We start from the raw sequence: 7,739 nt of genomic DNA on the forward strand, positions 1-7,739 counted from the left end.
ACTCCTTTCCTTTGAGGCATCCCATTATTCACGGAATTCCTCTCAGAAGTGTACATGAACTGGTTATTTGCAACCATGTCAATAAGTTCTTGAGCTTCTGCAGGCATTTTTTTAGGTGAATGGATCCACCTGCAGAATGGTCCAATGACATCTTAGAGAACTTAGATAGACCATAATAGAATATATCTATCATGGTCCATTCTGAAAACATGTCAGAAGGACATCTTTTGGTCATCTGTTTGTATCTTTCCCAAGCTTCATAGAGGGATTCACCATCTTTTTGTTTAAAGGTCTGAACATCCACTCTAAGCTTGCTCAGCTTTTGAGGAGGAAAGAACTTAGCCAAGAAGACCGTGACCAGCTTATACCTGGAGTCCAGGCTATCTTTAGGTTGAGAGTCCAACATGCTCTAGCTCTATCTCTTACAGTAAAAGGGAAAAGCATGAGCCTGTAGACTTCAGGATCTACTCCATTAGTCTTAACAGTCTCACAGATCTGCAAGAACTCAGTTCAAAACTGGTAGGGATCTTCTGATGGAAGTCCATGAAACTTGCAGTTTTGTTGCATTAGAGCAACTAGTTGAGGTTTCAGCTCAAAATTGTTTGTTCCAATGGCAGGAATTGAGATGTTTCTTCCATCAAACTTGGAAGTAGGTGTAGTATAATCACCAAGCATCCTTCTTGCATTATTGTTGTTGGGTTTGGCTGCCAACTCCTTTTCTTGTTCGAAAATTTCAGCAAGGTTGTCTCTGGATTGTTGTAATTTAGCTTCTCTTAGTTTCCTCTTCAGAGTCCTTTTAGGTTCTGGATCAGCTTCAACAAGAATGCCTTTTTCCTTGTTCCTGCTCAGTCGCGAGTTTGAAGCTCGTTACAGTCATTCCATCCTAGATCCTACTCGGAATATCACAGACAAGGTTTAGACTTTCCGGATCTCAAGAATGCTGCCAATGGATTCTAGCTTATACCACGAAGACTCTAATCTCACGGAATGGAAGGCTCTGTTGTCAGGAGAGGCAACCATGCATCGTGGACTAGGAATCCAAGAGATACACACTCTAGCTTTTGCAGGTAGAATGGATTTGTTTGTCAGGCACGCGTTCGTAAGTGAGAATATTGATGAGTGTCACAGATCATCACATTCATCAGGTTGAAGTGCGAGTAGACGTCTTAGAATAAGAATAAGCATGAATTGAATAGAAATCGGTAATAATTGCATTAATACTTGAGGAATAGCAGAGCTCCACACCCTTAATCTATGGTGTGTAGAAACTCCACCGTTGAAAATACATAAGTGATAAAAATTCAAGCATGGCCATGAGGCCAGCCCCCAATGTATAAGATCACATAAACTGATCAAAGATAGATACCCAGATGAAAATACAATAGTAAAAAGTCCTATTTATACTAGACTAGTTACTAGGGGTACAGAAATGAGTAAATGATGTAGAAATCCACTTCCGAGCCCACTTGGTGTGTGCTTGGGCTGAGCATTGACGCTTTCATGTGTAGAGGTCTTTCTTGGAATTAAACGCCAGTTTGTAGCTAGTTTCAGGCGTTTAACTCTGCTTTGCAGCTTGTTTCTGGTGTTTAACACCAGAATAGGGCAGAAAGCTGGCGTTAAATGCCAGTTTGCGTCGTCGAAACTCAGAAAAAGTATAGAAAATTATATATTGCTGGAAAGCCCTGGATGTCTACTTTCCAACGCAATTAAAAGCGCGCCATTTGAGCTTCTGTAGCTCCAAAAATTCTATTTCGAGTGAAGGGAGGTTAGAATCCAACAGCATCAACAGTCCTTCTTTAGCCTCTGAATTAGATTTTTGCTTAGGTCCCTCAATTTCAGCCAAAAAATACCTGAAATCACAGAAAAACACACAAACTCATAGTAAAGTCCAGAAATGTGAATTTTGCTTCAAAACTACTAAAAATATACTAAAAACTAACTAAATCATACTTAAAACTATATAAAAACAATGCCAAAAAGCGTATAAATCATCCGCTCATCACAACACCAAACTTAAATTGTTGCTTGTCCCCAAGCAACTGAAAACAAAATAGGATAAAAAGAAGAGAATATACAATGAATCTCACAATATCAATGAAACTTAGTCCCAATTAGATGAGCGGGGCTAGTAGCTTTTTTGCTTATGAACAGTTTTGGCATCTCACTTTATCCTTTGAAATTCAGAATGATTGGCATCTATAGGAACTAATAATTTTAGATAGTGTTATTGATTCTCCTAGTTAAGTATGTTGATTCTTGAACACAGCTACTTTATGAGTCTTGCCCGTGGCCCTGAGCACTTTGTTTTCTAGTATTACCATCGGATACATAAATGCCACATACATATGACTGGGTGAACCTTTTCAGATTGTGACTCAGCTTTGCTAAAGTCCCCAGTTAGAGGTGTCCAGAGTTCTTAAGCACACTCTTTTTTCTTTGGATCATGACTTTAACCACTCAGTCTCAAACTTTTCACTTGGACCTGTATGACACAAGCACATGGTTAGGGACAGCTTGATTTAGCCGCTTAGGCCTGGATTTTATTTCCTTGGGCCCTCCTATCCATTAATGCTCAAAGTCTTAGATCCTTTTTACCCTTGACTTTTTGTTTAAAGGGCTATTGGCTTTTTCTGCTTGCTTTTTCTTTTTCTTTCTTTTTCTTTTACTTATTTTTTTTTCGCCAATTTTTTTTTCCACAAGCTTTCTTATTCACTACTTTTTCTTGCTTCAAGAATCAATTTCATGATTTTTCTGATTATCAATAACATTTCTCTTTGTTCATCATTCTTTCAAGACCAACATTTTTAACATTCATAAACTTCACTATAAAAAATATGCACTGTTCAAGCATTCATTTAGAAAAAAAAAGTATTGCCACCACATCAAAATAATTAAACTAATTTCAAGATAAAATTTGAAATCCAAGTACTTCTTGTTCTTTTGTAATTAAGCACAGTTTTCATTTAAGAGAGGTGAAGGATTCATGGAGTCATTCATGGCTTTAAGACATAGGCACTAGACTCTAATGATCATGTAATGAAGACACAGACATAGATGGCACAATAAGCATAAAAACCGAAAACAGAAAATAAATAGACAAGAAGATTAAGGAATGATTCCACCTTAGTGTAGGTGGCGTCTTCCCCTTGAAGAACCAATGGAACGCCTAAGCTCCTCTATGTCTCTTCCTTACCTTTGTTGCTCCTCCCTCATAGCTCTTTTATCTTCTCTAATCTCATGGAGAATGATGGAGTGCTCTTGGTGCTCCACCCTTAGTTAGTCCATGTTGTAACTCAAGCCTTCCAAGGAGGTGTTGAGTTGTTCCCAATAGTTATGTGGAGGAAATTGCATCCCTTGAGGCATCTCAGGGAATTCTTGATGAGGATCCTCCTCATGCTCTTGTTGAGGTCCATGAATGAGCTCTCTTGTTTGCTTCATCCTTTTCTTAGTGATGGGCTTTTCCTCTTCAATAAGGATGTCTCCTTTTATGTCAATCCCAGCTAAATTGCATAGATGACAAATAAGATGAGGAAAAGCGAACCTTGCCAAGGTGGATGACTTGTCAGCCACCTTATAGATTTCTAGAGGTATGATCTCATGAACTTCTACTTCCTCCCCAATCATGATACTATGGATCATGATGGCCTGATCCACAATCACTTCAGATCGGTTGCTAGTAGGAATGATGGAGTGTTGGATGAATTCCAACGATCCTCTAGCCATAGGCTTAAGGTCCGATCTTCTCAATTGAACCGGATTGCCTATTGAGTATATTTTCCATTGAGCTAATTCCACACATATGTCCGTGAGAACTTGGTCCAACCTTTGATCAAAGTTGACCCTTCTAGTGTAGGGGCGTGCGTTTTCTTGCATAATTGGCAAGTGGAACGCCAACCTTACATTTTCTGGACAAAAATCTAAGTATTTCCCCCGAACTATTGTAAGCCAATTCTCTGGATTCGGGTTCATACTTTGATCATGGTTCCTAGTGATCCATGCATTGGCATAGAACTCTTGAACCATTAAGATTTCGACTTGTTGAATAGGATTGGTAAGAAATTTCCAACCTCTTCTTTGGATCTCATGTCGGATCTTCGGATACTCATTTTTCTTGAGCATGAAAGGGACCTTAGGGATCACCTTCTTCTTGGCCATAACTTCATAGAAGTGGTTTTGATGGACCTTTGAGATGAATCTCTCCATCTCCCATGACTCGAAGGTGGAAGCTTTTGCCTTCCCTTTCCTCTTCCTAGAGGTTTCTCCGGTCTTAGGTGCCATAAATGGTTATAGAAAAACAAAAAAAAGCAATGCTTTTACCACACCAAACTTAAAAGGTTTGCTCGTTCTCGAGCAAATGAAGAAAGAAAGAATGGGAAGAAGAAGAAAATGGAGGAGATGGAGGGTTATAGGTGGTTTGGACAAGAGGGGGGGGAAAGGTGTTTGTGTTATGTGAATATGAAGGAGTAGTGAGTGGCTATATAGGGGTGAGGGGAGGGTTGGGTTTCGGTCATTAGGGTTGGGTTTGGGAGGGAAAAGTGTTTGAATTTTTAAAATGAGGTAGGTGGGGTTTTTGGGGAAGGGGTATGGAGGTGATTGGTGAAGAGAATATAGGGAAGAGGATATAATTTGATTGGTGAGTGAGAAAAAGAGAGGGGTAGGGTAGGTGGGGATCCTGTGGGATCCACAGATCCTGAGGGGTCAAGGATGTATCATCCCTGCTCTTATTAGGCGTACAAAATGCCCTTGCTGTGCAATCCTGGCGTTTAACGCCAGACTACTGCTTATTTCTGGCGTTAAACACCAGCTTTTATTCCTTTCCTGGCATTAAACGCCAGGATGTAACCTATTTCTGGCGTTTAACGCCAGATTGTAGCCTGTTTCTGGTGTTTAACGCCAGTCTGGTGCTTGTTTCTGGCGTTTAACGCCCAGAATGGTGCCAGACTGGGCGTTAAACGCCCATTCTGCTACCCTTACTGGCGTTTAAATGCCAGTAAGTGTCTCTTCCAGGGTGTGATGTTTTTAATGTTGTTTTTTATTTTTCTTTAATTTTTGCAATTATTTTTGTGACTCCACATGATCATTAACCTAAAAAAATAAAATAACATGAAATAACATAGATAAATAAAAATTGGGTTGCCTCCCAATAAGTGCTTCTTTAATGTCAATAACTTGACAGTGAGCTCTCATGGAGCCTCACAGATGTTTAGAGCATTGTTGGGACCTCCCAACACCAAACTTAGAGTTTGAATATGGGGGTTCAACACCAAACTTAGAGTTTGGTTGTGGCCTCCCAACATCAAACTTAGAGTTTGACTGTGGGGGCTTTGGTTGACTCTACAGTGAGAGAAGCTTTTCTGGCTTCTTCTTCATGGTTACAGAGGGAGATCCTTGAGTTTTAAACACAAGGTAGTCCTCATTCAGTTGAAGGACCAACTCTCATCTGTCCACATCAATAACAGCTTTTGCTGTGGCTAGGAAGGGTCTTCCAAGGATGATGGATTCGTCCTCATCCTTCCCAGTGTCTAGGATTATGAAATCAGTAGGGATGTAAAGGCCTTTGACCTTTACTAGCACGTCCTCTACCTGTCCATAAGCCTTTTTCATGGATTTGCCTGCCATCTCTAATGAGAATGTAGCAGCCTGTACCTCATAGATTCCCAGTTTCTCCATTACAAAGAGTGGCATTAAGTTTATGCCTGACCCCAGGTCACACAGAGCCTTCTCAAAGGTCATGGTGCCTATGGTACAGGGAATTAGGAATTTACCAGGATCCTGTTTCTTTTGAGGTAAAGTGTGCTGAACCCAGGTATTCAGTTCATTAGTGAGCAATGGAGGCTCATCCTCCCAAGTCTCATTACCAAATAGCTTGGCATTCAGCTTCATCATTTCTCCTAAATACTGGGCGACTTGCCCTTCAACAATGTCTTCATCTTCTTCAGAAGATGAATAATCATCAGAGCTTATGAATGGTAAAAGCAGGTTCAATGGAATCTCTATGGTCTCTAGGTGAGTCTCAGATTCCTTAGGTTCCTCAATTGGGAACTCCTTTTTGTCGAGAGGACGTCCTATGAGGTCTTCCTCACTGGGATTCATCTCTTTCTCCTCCTCTGTGCATTCGGCCACACCAAATAAGGTTATGGCCTTGCACTTCTCTTTTTGGGTTCTCTTCTATATTGCTTGGGAGAGTACTAGGAGGAGTTTCAGTGACTCTTTTACTCAGCTGGCCCACTTGCGCCTGCAAATTTCTAATGGAGGACCTTGTTTCATTCATGAAACTTAGAGTGGCCTTAGATAGATCAGAGACTATGTTTGCTAAGCTAGAGGGGCTCTGCTCAGAATTCTCTGTCTGTTGCTGAGAGGATGATGGAAAAGGCTTGCTATTGCTAAACATATTTCTTCCACCATTATTAAAGCCTTGTTGAGGCTTTTGTTGATCCTTCCATGAGAAATTTGGATGATTTCTCCATGAGGGATTATAGGTGTTTCCATAGGCTTCACCCATGTAATTCACCTCTACTATTGCAGGGTTCTCAGGATCATAAGCTTCTTCTTCAGAAGATGTTTCTTTAGTACTGTTGGATGCATTTTGTAATCCATTCAGACTCTGAGAAATTATATTGACTTGCGGAGTCAATATTTTGTTCTGAGCCAATATGGCATTCAGAGCATTAATTTCAAGAACTCCCTTCCTTTGAGGCGTCCCATTACTCACATGATTCCTTTCAGAAGTGTACATGAACTGGTTATTTGCAACCATGTCAATGAGTTCCTGAGCTTTTGCAGGTGTCAGGTGAATAGATCCACCTGCAGAATTATCCAATGACATCTTAGACAATTTAGATAGACCATCATAGAATATATCCAGAATGGTTCATTCTGAAAGCATGTCAGAATGACAATTTTTTATCGGTTGCTTGTATCTCTCCCAAGCTTCATAGAGGGATTCACCTTCTTTCTGTCTAAAGGTTTGAACATCCACTCTAAGTTTACTCAGCTTTTGAGGAGGAAAGAACTTGGCTAAGAAAGTCGTGACCAGCTTATTCCAAGAGTTCAGGCTATCTTTAGGTTGAGAGTCCAACCATACTCTAGCTCTGTCTCTTACAGCAAAAGTGAAAAGCATAAGCCTATAGACCTCAGGATCAACCCCATTGGTCTTAACAGTATCACAGATCTGCAAGAATTTAGTTAAAAACTGAAAAGGATCTTCTGATGGAAGTCCATAAAACTTGCAATTCTGTTGCATCAGAGAAAATAATTGAGGCTTTAGCTCAAAATTGTTTGCTCCAATGGCAGGGATTGAGATGCTTCTTCCATGGAAGTTGGAATTTGGTGCAGTAAAGTCACCAAGCATCTTCTTGCACCTCCACCATTGTTATTCGTTTCGGCCATCTCTACTTCTTTTTCGAAAATTGTAGTAAAGTCCTCTTTGGAGCTTCCTCTTCAGAGTCCTTTCAGGTTCAGGATCTGCTTCAAAAAGGGTGTTCTTATCCTTGCTCCTGCTCATGTGAAAAAGAAGAGAACAGAAAAGAAGAAGAATCCTCTATGTCACAGTATAGAGATTCCTTTATGTGAGTAGAAGAAGAAAAGAATAGGAGAAGGAGAAAATTCGAACACAGAGAAGGGAGGGGTTCGAATTTTGAGAAGAGAAGTGTTAGTAAATAAATAAAATAAATGGAAAGAGAGAGAGGGAAATTCGAATATTAACTAAAAGAGAAGAATTTTTTTTTTATTTTTATTTT

General features: G+C 40.0%; 2 non-coding genes across 2 annotated transcripts; both read left to right on the top strand.

Annotated features, from left to right (window-relative positions):
- Positions 1-209: 209 nt before the first annotated feature.
- Positions 210-313, top strand: LOC130963805 (small nucleolar RNA R71). The gene has a single exon (XR_009079925.1). It is a non-coding gene; the product is annotated as a small nucleolar RNA R71 (small nucleolar RNA).
- A 6,571-nt stretch (positions 314-6,884) lies between these two features.
- On the top strand, positions 6,885-6,988 carry LOC130964541 (small nucleolar RNA R71). The gene has a single exon (XR_009080630.1). It is a non-coding gene; the product is annotated as a small nucleolar RNA R71 (small nucleolar RNA).
- Positions 6,989-7,739: the final 751 nt, after the last annotated feature.

Source organism: Arachis stenosperma, chromosome 2 (genome assembly GCF_014773155.1).
Source record: "Arachis stenosperma cultivar V10309 chromosome 2, arast.V10309.gnm1.PFL2, whole genome shotgun sequence".
NCBI classification, from domain to species: domain Eukaryota; kingdom Viridiplantae; phylum Streptophyta; class Magnoliopsida; order Fabales; family Fabaceae; genus Arachis; species Arachis stenosperma.